Genomic DNA, 16,437 nt, shown 5'->3' on the forward strand with positions numbered 1-16,437 from the left:
AAACATGGCTCTGAGGCAATTTTGAGTCCGGAGCGGAGGGGGGAAGATTCAGACCCTGGTCCTGCCCCCAGCACAATCCCACTATCCGGTTTCTGGACAGACACTGGCCAAAGAGAGCTGCCTGTTTGAATAAGAGGCAGCCACAAAGCTCAACCCTACTGCTCACTCAGGGTATGTCTATACTACCACCCTAGTTCGAACTAGGGTGGTAATGTAGGCAACCGGAGTTGCAAATGAAGCCCGGGATTTGAATTTCCCGGGCTTCATTTGCATCTTGCCGGGCGCCGCCATTTTTAAATGTCCGCTAGTGCGGACTCCATGCCACGTGTAGCCGCGCGGCACGGAGTCCGCACTAGCGGACATTTAAAAATGGCAGCGCCCGGCAAGATGCAAATGAAGCCCGGGAAATTCAAATCCCGGGCTTCATTTGCAACTCCGGTTGCCTACGTTACCACCCAAGTTCGAAGTAGGGTGGTAGTGTAGACATACTCTCACTCAAGCACATGGCCAAGCAGGCAGAAACATTTTAAGCTCCGCATGCTATTAGCTCTGCAGGCAAGCAGGAAGGCTGGTAAGTCTCCTGGCGAGAACCTGCCTCTGGCACCTCAGCTCCTCCCTTCCTCAGTCCTCTGCCCCACACTCCTGCCACACTCCACATGCACCCATACCCCCTTCCAGATCTGCCACTCCATCTCCTGCTCCAGATCACAATCCCCTTACCCTAGGTCATAACCCAAATCCCCGCACCCCAGTTCTCTGCCCTAGGCCACAACTACCTCCTTTGCCCAAAGTCCCTCCTAGATGCCATTCTCCCTTCTGCATCTCCGTCCTTTATCCCAGGCTTCCTTCTGCACCCAACTTCCATCCCAGACCCTGCATCTCCTCCACTGATACCATGTAAGAGTGTGGCCCTTGACCACTTTCCAAAATCTTGGGATTGGCCCCCTCCATCAAAAATTATTGCCCAACCTTGTCCTAATCAGTAAGAGCTAGGATGACCAAATTTGGTACTCCACTTTCTCTTATCCCAACTTAAAGCAATGTCAGGGTTTGATTGTGCCAGGGAAATGGATGTACCTAAAATCTGATTGTTTTCCATAACACAGAAAGGGAGGAGGCTGGGAGCAGGAACAGCTATATTCTTTAATGACCATGGAAGGCAGTGAGTGCAGGGGACATTTACACTGCGCAGTGACAACAGGGGGAGGCTGTACCAGGAAGAAAGTGGCCAGCTGGAGCCAGAGCTTTCTATATTGCTGGCCACTGGCAAATGGCTCCCCAACCCCAAAAGTCCTTTCCCCCAATCCTCAGTGCCAGACTGGGTGGCTGGGGGGATCCTACTGCCCAGCTGTCCCACCACTGTGGCATCCTCCCTAGGAGCACCACCGAGGCTGACCAATGCAGCCCCACCTCTCCCAAGGAGATGCCGAGACTGGCACCTGTAGTTCTGCCTCCTCCCCACATGTCTAGCTGGGGCTGAGGCTAGGGCTGTGTGGCCCAGCCCTCTCCCCCTCCCGCTTACTTCCTTAGGGCCTGCCGCAACCAGGACATTCAGCCCCACACATGCCAGATATCTTCCAGTGCCGGGCTGTGTAGCCCCAGCTCATCCCTCTGAGGTCCTGCCATAGCTGAAGCCAGGACACACAGCCCTCCCCTCCCTGCCCCCAGGAGCTGGAACCCAGGGCCTGGAGCTGGGATGGTGCAGCAGCTGCAGCACATCCATGCCATTGTGCGTGTCTCTGGTGAGCCACCCCCAGACCTCACAGTCCCCCGGCCTGAGCCCCTTAGCCTGCACTCTCCTGCCCAACACCCCCCTGAGCTCCACACCCCCTGCCCTGAGCCCCCCACACCTCCCAGTCCCCTGCCCTGACTCCTGCACCCGACTCACACACCACTAGCTCCCTGCCATGAAGAACCTGAGCAGTGCCGGGTAAGTCTTGTCTTTTTAAGGAATAAAAAGAAGTGGAAGGGAAGGCAGGTTTTGTTGAGCTGTGCTAGAATGAGGACTGCATGGGCCTGATTTTCAGAGTCATTGATTTTATATGCAATAGCCCTGAGGATTAGCTCTATGCAATGCTTCCTGGAAATTCTTGAAAGGACAGAATCTCCATTCTGTGCTGCAGCAAAGAGCTGTGCGGAGCTGCAGGAAGAAGGGCAATGTAATAGAGTTACAGATGCAATGCCCCCACTCATTATGTACCACAGCCTAATTGTATACTCGCTCATGTTTCTCTCATCTGCTTATGCCTATGGCTTCTGTAATAAATGCTACATTTCTTTTGCCTTTTCCCCCTTCACTTTTTTGGCTTTCAAAGATATAAGGAACTATAATTTAAAGAAAGAGAGAAGTAAGGAAACATGGTGTCTTTGAATCTCCCGATCCTAATGTCTCAGAAGGATCAAGGAGACAACTTCCATTCTCTACCACTATAGGCATTTGTTCTGCACCTGTCACTCCAGAATCTAGAACCCTGTTATCCACAAGAACATTTTTTACTTTTCCCTGTAAAAGATCAAACATTCAGCTCCCTTGTGACAATCAGCTTTTAGGGCTACAGGAGTCAGTGAGGGTCAGTAACATTTCAGGCACCCAGGGTATGGCTACACTAGCCACCCTAGTTCGAACTAGGGTGACTAATGTAGTCATACCCCCTGCTACTATTACAAAAAGGACTACATATGTGCCAGGATAAGAGAGAGAGATAGCTGATGCTATCTACTTTGCTTCATTCCCACCTCCTTTCTCCCATCTTAGGGTGTGTCTAAACTACATGGCTCAGTTGATGGAGCCATGTAGATTAGGCTGATCGGCAGAGGGAAAGGAAGCTGCAATTTAAATAATCGCGGCTTCATTTAAATTTAAATGGCTGCCGCGCTCTGCTGACCAGCTGATGATCAGCTGTTTGTCGGCACATGGGGGCAGTCTGGACGCGCCGCTGTCGACAAGGAAGCCTTTGTCGACCGGCGCAGGTAAACTTCGCTTCACAAGACACACCTGCACCGGTAGACAAAGGCTTCCTTGTCAACAGTGGCGCGTCCAGACTGCCCCGATCTGCTGACAAACAGCTGACCCTCAGCTGGTCGGCTGAACGTGGCAGCCATTTAAATTTAAATGAAGCCACAATTATTTAAATCGTGGCTTCATTTCCCTCTGCCGATCAGCCTTATAATCTACATGGCTCCATCGACAGAGCCATGTAGTTTAGACACACCTTTAGTGACTGCTGCATAAGTTGAAATTTCACCTTATAGAAATAAAGTAAAAGTGAAATTATGTGCAAATTAAATTAGTCCAATTTAGCTTGAATAGAAGTCAAACTTAAACATAACTTTTTGGAAGAGTTTCTGAGCCCCAGAGCTGAGGAGGAGAAAAAAAAAACCACCATCTGGGTTGAGAACTGCTCACACCTAAACCGCAGATGAAAAACTTTATTTCCTCCTCCCCAGTCTCCCGCATCCCAGTCACTAAACTTCACTGGAGTCTGGGCTGTTTGGATATTTTATTCCCATTTGAAAACCTGTCTCCTAAGCGTAAGGTTTTGAAATGAGAAAATAACTGCTCAAGCCCAGTCTTCTGCAAAGCTACAGCAGTGGTGGAGGTTCTTTGATGTTTGTCTCTTCAGAAGAATTGGCCCTGAAATCTTAAGCTACATCTACACTGCACCTCTCTTGTGCAAAAGCCTATGCAAATGAAGCACGGATTAGTATATTGCCATACTTCATTTGCATAATTAAGTAGGGGTCGTTTTTGTGCAAGAGGTTTTTGCACAAAAAGAAGCTGTGTAGACGGCTCCTTTTTGCACACAAATAAACCCTTCTTGAGCAAGAGCCATTCTTCCTGAAAAAATGAGGAAGAATGACTCTTGTGCAAGAGGGGGTTTTTATGCAAAAAGGAGCCATCTACACAGCTGCTTTTAGCGCAAAAGCCTCTTGCGCAAAAAAGGCCCCTTATTAATTATGCAAAAGAAGCACAGCAATATGCTAATCCCCGCTTCATTTGCATAGGCTTTTGCGCAACAGAGGTGCAGTGTAGACATAGCCTTAGAGAGAACAAATCACATTTTCCCTCTACCTGCCTCTGGTTCTTGTTTCAGAGGCAGCTGGCCTGCTTAAAGTTTAACTTTTAATTAAGCTCAGTTAAGGAGCATTGCAAGTTACTCTCCAATTGGACTTTATATGGAAATGTGAAACTTCAAATAGCAATGCAACCTCCCACAAAAGGCAGATAGGCAGAACAGGCATGCAGATACTAAACAGAGACAAATGGCACTTTCTGTCTTTGCCATGTGTATATGGGTACTGAAGGGACAGAAGGAAAGAACAAAAGAGATAACAGAGAAGAGAAAGCAAAAAACAGGACTATGTAGCACTTTAAAAACTAACAAGATGGTTTATTAGATGATGAGCTTTCGTGGGCCAGACCCACTTCCTCAGATCAAATAGCGGGTCTGGCCCACGAAAGCTCATCACCTAATAAACCATCTTGTTAGTCTTTAAAGTGCTACATAGTCCTGTTTTTTGTTTCAGCTACACCAGACTAACACGGCTACATTTCTATCACAAGAGAAAGCAAGTGAGAAAAGAAGAGGGAAATTGAGATAGGGGACTGTTAGGAGATTAGCACAGCAAGGCTACGTCTAGACTGCACGTCTTTTTTGACAGAGGCTTTTTCGACAGTATCTTTTGAAAAAGCCTTTGTCGAAAAAGAGCATCTAGATGATAAGATTTTTCGAAAAAGCATCTCACTATTTCGAAAGAGAGTGTAAGCTCTCTCTTTCGAAAAAGCCCTGTTTTCAAGCAATAGCACCTTTTTTAGAAAGATGGCTTTCCAAAAAAAGGCGTTATTCCTCGTAGAATGAGGTTTACTGCCATTGACAAAACTGTTGCAGTCTGTCTACTTACTGTCGACAGAATGCGGTGGTAGTGTAGACGCAGGTGTAGTTTTTTTGACAAAAACCACCTTTTGTCAAAAAAACCCATGTAGTCTAGACACCCCCCCAACTTTTATAAATCCCGCTGGGTGTCTAGCTGCATCTTTGGGCACTGAAATATCTTTGTAAATCTGGCCCTTGTGTCCTTGTGAAACCCAACATGCTTAGCTGAAGGACTGGAACAGTGAGAAAATGAAGAGTGAGGGTTCAGCTAACAATGACAAACAGAACTGAGAAGAAGTATTCTCTGGAGACTAATGAGTGAAGAGAGTGTGGAAGGAAGAAGAAGGGAATGACAGATGACATGCCCTCAAGCCTTCACTGAAGACCATGGAAGAGATTAGCAACAGTGGTAGTTCTGATATAGAAGTCAGGGGAAGGTGATCGCCACAAGTCATCCAAGTCACTCAAAATCAATATCTGTCAAGGAATGCCAAGGAGAGGAAAAATATTGCAATGAGGTCAGGCTTCTAGAGCATCCAGCGGTGTCTACCAGAAAAGCAAAATGTTGGGGAGTGCAAGAGTCAGCAGTTTGAAGAAGTAGCAAGGGATCTGTTCATTTAGGTCAGACTGGGAGTAACTTTTTTTTTTTCACCTTCTGCAGCATGTGGATGCAGGTCACTTGCCAGGATTATCATTCCCTGCTTCCTCCTGTATAAAGCAATAGAAAATGGAGTGTGAGGGTATGATGGGGTGTATTTGGCCTTGAGGTTTCTTTGTGGGGGCCCTGCAATCCTACTATATCCCAGCCCAAGAATCAGCAAGCTTAGAGGAAAAGAACGGTAAAGGTGGGTCCTCAAAGTTTGCCTAGAGGGGACTCTTTGGAAGCAGTCGTTTTGATAGTCACAAAGACCTGATTCTTCATGGGTTAGAGGGCCTAGCCACAGCCAATCAGGGCCCTGCTGGCCCTTATACAAAGGTCAGTGTCTGTCTGGGTCCAGAAAAGTGTAGAAGGGTGCCTCTTTCTGGTCAGAGGAACCTGACAGACTGAGGATACTGCTGGCTCAATTTCATAGCTGGGATTGCAGAGAGAGAGGGCAGATGACAAGGGCCTGAGATAAAAGGGCCTAGTGGGAAGAAGTGCATGGAAACAGCAGTGAAGGACTGGAGTAAGCAGTACATTATAGCTTAATGCATAAGCTCCCTGGATTGGAAGTCAGAGAAGTGGGTGTGCCATGCTCCCGCTACCAGCTACAGATACAAGAAAGGGACAGGCCTTATTTGAGAGTCCACACAAAGGACTTAATTTAAAAGTCTCAGAGCCAGGCCTGAAGGCTCTAACAAGGGCAAATAGTCTGTTTATTTATTGGACCCTTTTATATCCCAGAAGGTGTCATATAGAATTTGTGATTTCACTTGAGGACCGAGTCATAGAAGACCAGCCGAAGTTGGCTGAGGTGAGAAAAAAGGTGCAGAATCACATGCCACCACTTGGAAGGGCTTAAGAGCCGAGAGCTCTTTTACAGTGAGGAATTCCCCAGAGATTGGAAGGGAAAGAAAGTCCCATTTTCCCCTATGGCAATGTATAGGATGGATTTACACCTAGCATTGAAACTCTGTGACCTGCAACCTTTGTAAACCCTTGAGGTTGGGGACAGAAGTGAGGGTAAACTTGGCCCTTGTCATATTACTAGAACTAAGACATAAAGAGCTACATCTTTATCATCAGAATAAAGCCATTGGAATTTAGGTTGGGAATGGAACCTGGTAGAGAATTAGAAGAGGTGGTTGCAGGAATTGCAGAAAAAGGAAATTGAAGTAACACATTATTGAAGTACTACTTACTTCTGGAAAAAAAAAATCTGCTGTGATTGTAATCTCTTTGGGACAGAACTGTCTCTAATTGTGTGAATGTACAATTTCAGTTGGAGTACTGAAATTATAAATAATCCTCATAATGGGTTTCAAAATAAAGCTTTTAAAAATAATTTTAGCACAATAAGAGCATCTGAAATAATATTAACTGTATGCAAAACAACACCTCTCTCAAAGACAGCTATTCTGAATTTTACCAATGTTTCTCCCAAACTTTGTCCAATGCACTGAAAATAAGCATAGAAAATTTCATCCCAAAAAGTGAAATATTTAGAAACTTGAGTCTGAAAACAGGAGTTGATAATGAAAGAGATTTTCCAATCATATTTATGGTGTTGCTACTGCTACACTGGAGTATTTGTTCATTTTTCATAGTTTCAATCTAATTTTTTGGAATGACATGCCAGAATTAATACAAATACTAGAATAAATGTCTCGCGCTTGATGATGTAGTACTTTGCCCTTACATTGTTTCATTTTTGATGGCCTTCATTTTTCAATGCCACCTGTTTGTTGTTGTTGTTGTAGCACATTTTATTTTATATGTAACCATTAGAGCTTAATTCACATATTATTTCATTTGAGTAATCCCACCTCCTGTAACATTAGGGTTGCCCAGAAGGCATAGAGGGGTCAGTGTACTCCGATCATTAAACTCATGCATATAGCAAGTAGCATGTTTTATTAATGTTACACATTCCCCATCATTTATGCATTTCAAAGATTAGATGCATTGTTTTGCTGATTTCCCCATTATAGAAGCTTTTCTTACTTATTCAGATTCCTGCTCAGACTTCAAGATATCTTGCCTTTCCCTTAACAAAAGTCTGCTTGACAAAGGCAGAAAGTTGTCCTTCAAGCTAATAAATCACACAGTTGTAAGCACAGGGAAAGAACATGTGTGCTCTACTAGATGTTCCTAAGCAACATGACACTTCTAATAAGTTATTTATGCTGCACAAAACATGACCTTGGATTATTACTTTGTCTTATATTTTATATTGTTTCACGGAGCATCAGCATGCAGAATTTTAATTAGGAGAGAGTGGAGAAAATCAACACATTTGAATCAAAAGCTTTTCACCACACTGGAAATCATTCTGGTTTATGTGGTCTGGTGGCAGGCACAGGCAGTTTCCAGGCGTGCTTGCTAAAATAGCACCCAGTTTGTTTTTAATGGAAGAATTGTTGGAATTTTTATTAATCTTTCTCCACAAAAGACCGCACATCATGCTGAATGAAATCCTGATTTCAGAGTGCTGAATGCAGCGGTCTGTAGAGCCACAGAGCTAAGGGACTGACTGGAAAGGTTTTATGTCCCCATTCTACTCACAAACCTGAGCAAGCTACCTCCTTTGCATTCCTAGGTCTTGTCTACTTAGGCTTCCACAGCCAGTCATGATTCCTAGGTCCTATTCTGTTCAGCTTTGAAAAGCATAAGACTGAATTGCTCACTTCTGTTCTGAAGTAAAGAAACCTTCTACTAATTATAGGTTTATGGACTTGCAATTTAACAGAATGTTCCCTTGCTCTTGTAGTTTGACTCCTAGCACTGTGCTCCACAGCTATAATATCACTGTCCCCTTACGGAAGCTTCCCCTTGTAAAGTATTTTCTGTAGACTGGGAAATGTCAGTGTAGATTTTCTATCCTCACAGCCTTAGATGTGTATTGATTTATTCTTAGACAGGTAGAAATCAAAACCACATGCAGCAAGAGTGAAACTAAACAAATCCTTCCCTATAATTTCTAAGGATTTGTCGTTAGATGCTTGTAGCTCTCCAATTCTGGGAACATGAAACAATTACAAAAATAACCATGTAAGGCACCACTGCAAAAGATCGTCATGCTTAGCCTCTGACAGGAAGTCATTTCCATTTCAGCATTTTATTCCAGCTGTGCTCATTCATTTCAGTATCATGAGCAAAGGTAAGAAAATGTACTTGCTCTCTCAAATGTACAGATTACCAGTAAGAGTAAATAGCTATAAGTGGTTGCCTTAAAAATCATAAATAGCAAAACCTTTCTTGGTCTCTTTCTTCTCTATAGGAAAGAGAAAGTGGAGAAAACAGTGCTTGCCAAAGGCATAGCCTTACTAATTCTAGGCTTTAAAACTAGTATTTTTTAATCTGCTCAAGAAAAATGGACCTTTCTTCTATCTACCGTATTTTCCGGAGTATAAGGCGACTGGGCGTATAAGACGACCCCCTAATTTTCTAGTTAAAACATAGGTTTTTGCCTATACTCGCCGTATAAGACTACCCCCCCCCTTAAGAGGCCAACCGGCAGCGCCCCAGCTGCTCTACCCCAGGGTCCACAACAAAAGCCTGGTCTGCTGGGGGGGGCACACTAACTGCGCCCCCCCCCCCCCAGCAAACCAGGGACACGGGGAGCTCTGGCAAAGCCTCAGAGGCGCGGGACCCCGCCGCCACTTCGGCTTTGCTCCCGGTGCCCCTGGTCTGCTGGGTACCGTCTCCAGCAGACCAGGGACACCGGGAGCAAAGCCTCTGAGGACGCCGGCAGCGGGACAGCCGCGGCGCGTCTGGGCTGTCCCGCTGCCGGCTTCCCCCGAGGCTTTGCAAAGCCGCGGAGGGGCTCGGGCAGCGGGGCCCCTCCGCGGCTTTGCTCTGCGGCTTCCTGGTCTGCAGACCAAGGAGACACGGAGCAGCTTTTCTCGCCCCGCAGTCCGTGTCCTCCGGGGCGAGAAAAGCCCCGTTCGTACCTGCAAGTCGGGGACTGCCTGTATGTTTAGACCCGGCGTATAAGACGATCCCCGATTTTTGGGGGATGTTTTTTAGTATAAAAAGTCGTCTTATACGCCGGAAAATATGGTAATAATTATTTCTCTGTAGACATTCCACTTACAGCAACACACCCGGAATTTTTCCAAGGCTGCCAGCACTAGTCAAGGTATCTCTTGAATTGCTAAGATGGCTACCCCAGAAGAATGTGTAGGGTTGGGTGGATATGAGCAGGCATTATATTACAGACCATTGACCATTATTCTAAAAGGCTTTAAGACGTAGTGAGAAAATAGAATGTAGTCATTTTGACATTAATTGATATCAATTGGAGAACATTCTTTAAAAATGTAGATCAAAAGGAAACACTTGCAAAGCAATCATAAGAACAGTCAACCTGGTTTACTGAAAGTACAAACAGTGCCAAGCTAATTTGTTCAAATTATTCAAGGCTGTTACTGAGGATTGCTGAACCTGGCTAATTTCCAGGATCTGCAAACCTCTTCAGCTATTTTGGAGATTCACAAAATTAGTAAACTTCATTAATCAGTTTCTTTTCTATAATTTATATATAAACACACACACACATAAGCTATATATTAGCTGGATTGGGTCCCACATTAAGGCAGAATTAAAGGTTCAACATTTAAAGAGCTTTAAAACCAAGATACGCATATTGTTCGTTGAGTAATGTCAACTTAATTGCATTACAAATATGATGCAGTGAGCGAAGTGTCAGTTAAAAAGTTGCCCTCAAATTCCAGCCCATGGACAATGACATGAAAAAACCTCATTTGTCCCTCACTCAGGCCATATCTCTTGGTTCTCTTCCAGATCCTTTGAGAAATAATTAATTTAATCAGAAATAAATGGTTCACTCAGGTACGTTCTAGTGATTTAATCTGCCACCAAGAGGGCAGAGACAAAACCACCGATATTAAAAATGATCTGATTAGGGTCACCTATGGAAAGTCACGTGTCAACTCAGTCCATAGTACAATGCCCTGAGTCCCTGATGTTTGCATAACAGAACAACCAGACCTGAACGAAAAACAATGGTCCAAGCTGCCTTCAGCCTTCCTTCCCTTGCAGTGGTTCAGAGAGGTCAGGTGCAGGCTCTGCTGCATTTCCAGTTATCTCTTCCTGGGGTCAGAGTGAAGGTCAAGGCTGCCTCTCTTGGGCTTGAGCTCTGTGGCAGCAGGGCTGCTGCTGTGGACCCAGGCGGCTTCCTGGGCCAGCCTCCCAGATTTGGGCTCAGTCTCTTTGCTCCCTATCACAACAACAGCAACATGTGATTCCTGCCTCTTCCAAGTGGCCACCTGCCAGCCCTACCCCTGCAACTGCCTATTGGCCAGAACCAACCAGGCAGCCTCCATCAGATCCCCTGTCCACCCTTGGGTAGGGCTGAGGGATGGCACAGCATTCCTCTACTCCAGTGAGGGGTGACCTGGCAGCAGGAAGGCCTCCCTGATCATTAGCTGACCAGGGCTCTAAGGGCTGAGGGTATATCTACAAGTATCCCCTGTAAACACTCACAGCTGGCCCATGGTGGCTGACTCAGGCTTGCTGTTTAAATGGGACATATATATTTGGACCTGGGATGCAACCCAAGCTGTTGGATCCTCCCACTTCAAAGAATCTTAGAGCAGGGATTCCAGCCCAAGCTCAAATATTTATACTGCAATTAAGCAGCCCCTTAGCTGGCCTGTGCCAGCTGACTTGGGCTCGAGCTGTGGGCTCTTAATTACAATGTAGATGTACCATAAGAATCCACCTCCACCCAGTGTCCAATTCCTCATCTGTCAGGGCATTTGGGGTCATAGTTGGGCTCTTTGCAGTCTTGACATGATACTCTCCACACAGGCAATCAACTTTAAACATGTGCTAAGTCCCACTGGAATCAGCTGACAGGGCATAGATGAACATTCATACAATTGCAATCCAGGAGTTTGTCAGCTTCAGTACATACAAGTGTTTTGCTGAACTGGAACCTAAAGGTTAGGCCAGGCATGTGGGGCGGCTGGCGTGAGGAATGAGTAGAAGGAGCATGAGTAACTATCACATCTAATATATATTTTGGTCCCTTATCTTCATTAATTCAGAAGTGATCCACCTCCGGTCTATCTTATTCCTGGGGCATGAAGAAACCTAGTCAAAAAACTTTTTTTGTAGCTTTGGCGTCCCCTTCTGTGATGTATCTTTTTTTAACATGTGCTACCATCCTTATATTTCATTTCTGAATTTCACTTATCATCCTTGCACTCATGTTCTGCAAATAACTCAAAATGGGGAATGCCTGGCTTTGCCATCATCATCATCATCATCATAATCTTTTCCACACTGCTAAAATCATGAAGCAGGTAAAATGAGAGCAGAACAGCACTATCTCACACATCACTGGCACACAAAAAAATTCACCTGATGAATATTCTAAAGTGTGCGTAAAAATAAATGACACTGTTATCCACCCTTTTCCCCTCCTATATTTAATCTCCAGGAAAGAAAAAAGTTACCAAACCATGAGCTTCAAGCCAGCTGGAGAACTGAACACTATTTAGATCACTATTCATACTTGTGTCACAGGTTATTCTACTACAATGGGGCTACATCTAGACTGCAGGCTTCTTTCAGAAGAAGCTTTTCTGGAAGAGATCTTCCAAAAAAACTTTTGAAAGAGAGTGTCCATACTGCCACAGTGCATCAAAACAGTGCTCTGCTTTTTCAAAAGATAGCATCCACACTGAATGTACGCTATCTTGCATTTAAGATGTGATGTACAATGTAATAGCTATTGGCGGAATAGTCATAAGGGCACTTGTGCTTTTTCCTCTTTCCTCTTCTTTCGAAAGAACTCCCTCTTCCCCATCCACACACGCCTTTTTCTGAAAGAACTCTTTCATAAAAAGGCTTCTTCCTCGTAGAAAGAGGTTTACCAGTGTGGCATAAACCCCTCTGTTCTTTCGATTTTCTTTCAGAAGAACATGATTGCTGTGTGGGTGTAAGTGAAGTTTTTTTGGAAAAACTCTGTAGTGTAGACATAGCCTGGGAGAGCAAAGGATACTTTGCATTTTGATGCTTTTCACGCACAGGTGATCCAAAGCTTCCTGTCTTTCAAGGCTCGATTCCAATTGTCATTATACCAGTTGGAATTACATTATCCTCAGTGCAGTCACTTACGATTTACAAGCTTAGTAAGGGAGATGAGAATTAGCCCCACTGAGGTCAATCCGTACCATTGTTTTTTTCCATCAGTTCCTCCTTTTTGTGTGTGGCTTGTAAGAAGGTGCTACCTTTGGGACAATCCTGCCCCATCTCTGGGGCTCCTCACAGAATTTCTTTGAAAATTGCCATAGCTCCATTATACCAGCAGAAGATCTGCCCCCAACTGTGTGGGAAAGGAGGCAGGATTCGGAAATTTAAGGGATGCACACTCCCTGTGTGCCAAAGAGCCTTTCTCTCCAGAGTTCCCTATGGATCAGGACAGAGCAGGAATTCAGAGGAACAGCTGGGCAAAACAGTTCTAGCTAAACCTTTCAGCTGCAAGACAGCTGGGAGGTTGGAGTGGGAGTTGCTACGATCTGGCTACCAAAGGACGTGTGTAAGCAATTTGGAGCTTACTCAAGCCCTAAAGCTGCATTACCATTCCACAGCTTGTGTGGAAAGATAATTCGCTTCCCTAACCTCCTGGCCACACTCCATAGCACACCCTCCAGCTGCTGTGGGAAGGATTAGGACCCTGGTGCTTTATCTAATGGTTCCTAAACTAACCATTTACATGAAGTTTTAAACCTCCATAGCTGCCTTACCCTGATTGCAGTTGGTCTACAGACTTTTCCATTCACGCTTGGAGCTGTAAAACCAGCAGACAGATGGGCTGCCATCAAACCCACCTGCTGCTGCTGTCACCTTCCTCATCAGCATATAATTGGCTCTGGCAAGATGTTCCAGTTGTATGCAACCAGCCAAAACAAATTCAAGATCCAAAACAAACTTTCATGACCCACAACTGTCTTTTAAATAAACACCCATGTTTAAAACTGTGATAGCTGTAAGAATTTTGATACTAGTCAGCATTTTTATAAGTATTTTTGTGGGTATGTTGGCTCCAATTTATACAAAATCTGACTCAGATTTGCAAGAAACTAAAAAGAAGGTACAATTATTTACCAAAACAATGAAATCAGCCTTAAGCAATAGATTTAAAGATTAGCAATAATTGACTGCTGCCTAGAGATAGAGTAAATGTTAAATTTCTCATGACTTAGAAGCCTAAATACTATTTTCAAAAGTGAGACATTTAAACCCAACATCTCATTTAAAGCTAATGGAGCTAAATCACTTTTAAAAATAGGCCTTACCCCATAAGTCATTTAGCTCTGGTCTACACTAGGGAGTTATTTCAAAATAATCCCCCTTATTTTGAAATAATAAGTGGAGTGCCCACACACTACCAAGCCCATTATTTCAAAATTTTGGAATCTGTACTCCTGCTTTCCTCGGGGGATAATGTAATTTCGAAACAGCTATTTCAGGATAGCATTAGTATGGACACTCTGGTGCTGCTAGTTTGAAATAACTACTCCCCAGAATAATTTGAAGTAATTACTCCCCAGTATTTCCTGGGGTTCTAAGTCCAGGTAGCACGTCCACAATAATGGAGCCTGCCTTAGACTAATTTTGAGGCTTCCCTTTAGTGGGGACATGCTATTTTGATTTTGTTATTTTGAGAGTTATTAAATTGATTTTAGTTATTTCAAAATAGTTTTCTAGTGTAGGCACCTTGAATTTATCACCACAGTACATTTTTTGGACTATAATTGAAGGATCCACAGGTAAAAAGTTTCCAAGAGCTTATTTAAGATGAGGAGGTAACTACAGAGGTGGTCAAGCGCTGGAACAAATTGCCTAGGGAGGTTTTTGAATCTCTATTACTGGAGAGTTTTAAAAGAAGGTTAGACAAACATCTTCAGGGATGATCTAGATAATACTTACTCCCACCAGGAACATGGGGGACTGGACTAGAAGACCTTTCGAGGTCCCATCCAGTCCTATGATTCTATGGACCTGGTCAACATTTTCCAAATTAAGTTTTTGCTTAAAATTGTCACTGAAATTTTTGTAATTTTGTACCTCTAAATTCCATTTTGGGTCTCTTAATATTTCAATTTAAGACCACATACCACATAGGTATAGGCAATAGTAACAGCTTATTGGTTTCTTTTGAAGCTAGATGTTCAATAAAAAATATAAAGGTCCTCTGACCTGCTATATATCACCTAAGAACATAAGAACATAAAAATGCCCATACTGGCTCAGACCAAAGGTCCATCCAGCCCAGCACCCTGTCTGCCGACAGTGGGCAATGCCAGGTGTCCCAGAGGGAGTGAATCAAACAGGTAATGATCAAGCCATCTCTCTCCTGCCATCCATCTCCAACCTTTGGCAAACAGAGGCTAGGGACAGACAGCTGTCAGATGGTGCCTGTTTCAATGACATTTTGGATGTCTGCAATAATCTTAGGCACAAATTCTGAAAAGGGATCTGCAGGTGCATACTCTTGAGTTTACAGGAATTAGTTCAAACAACAGTGTACACTGGAGAGTACCTTCAGAGACACAGGGTTAAGATAAAATTTGTATTATCCCAATTTCACTTGAACTGTTTCCATCAGTCACTAGAGTTGCACAATGGTCTTTCAGACATACTAGCTACTATCATAGCCACCAGCTGCCACAGTCACCAGCCTTGTCTGAATATTATCAGTTCCTCTGTGCTGCTTCATTTATGTGCATTCACAGAATACTCTATATGCTTATCTCCTGACCTCCATGCCAATTAATCAATGACACATTCAGAGGGTCAAAAACTTCAGAGGGGTAGCCAAGTTAGTCTGTAACTAGAAAACTTAAAAAACAATGAATAGTCTAGAAGTCCCTTAAAGACTAACAAAACATGTAGATGGTATCATGAGCTTTCATGGGTACAACGCACTTCTGCAGATGACTGGAGTATTAGTGGACTTCTAGACTATTCATTGTTTTTAAGTACATTCAGAGGGCTCAGTCTTCACACAGAAAAAATGGGATTTCTCCTCCATCCCCCACAAGCTGGTTCTCCCATGCATCAAGCTTGAGTTAGCTTGCAAATGCAAGTGGTACTTTTTACAGCCATAGAATTCTACAGGAATCTAAGCTCCTGGCAGATTTTAAGGCAAGCCCCTTGTCTCCTTTGCAGTGTACAGAATGAAGTCAGCATTCCAAAAATAAATATTAATAACAGTTCTGATCAATTCAGATGGAGAACAACAGCAATTTAAAAAATGCCACACATACCAGAAAGGAAGAATTCCTTGGGGATAAAAACAAAACAGAAAAAGCTTTTAAAATAACTACAAGTGTGTATTGTGTTTTCCAGAAGAAAATGACTATTGTTATGAGCTTAGTATAAACCTTATTGAGGTTGATGGATGTAAATGCGTCTTTTAAATAGCATAAATGTAAGGATAAATTAAAGGCAAACCTCCACCTAAAACAAAAGCAGCAATTTTAGACTGAGTGGATGCAGAAGCTTTTGCTTTGCTAAGTAGTGTTTTGGGTAAAGTGTGAAAGAGAGAGAAAGAAAAGCAGAGCCTCACAGGCAAAAAGCAAGCAAGACAAGCAGAAGTTTCGACACTTCAGAGGACATCTACACTGCAGCGTTATTTCAGAATAATGTCTGAAATACACAGCTAGCCCATTATTTCAAAATAATTTTGAAATAACAGGTGGTTTATTTTGGCATTTGTAAACCTTATTTCATGAGGAATAATGCCTCTTCTGAAATAGCTATTTCAAAATAGTGCCTGTGTTGACAGAGCGACTGGAATTATTTCAAAATAATTGGCCTCCAGCCCTTCCCACAGTGCCATGTTACACCAGTGTTTCTTAAACTGTGTTTCGTGTGCCATGAGGC

This window comes from Pelodiscus sinensis, chromosome 1, assembly GCF_052426305.1.
Source record: "Pelodiscus sinensis isolate ZL-2025 chromosome 1, ASM5242630v1, whole genome shotgun sequence".
NCBI classification, from domain to species: domain Eukaryota; kingdom Metazoa; phylum Chordata; order Testudines; family Trionychidae; genus Pelodiscus; species Pelodiscus sinensis.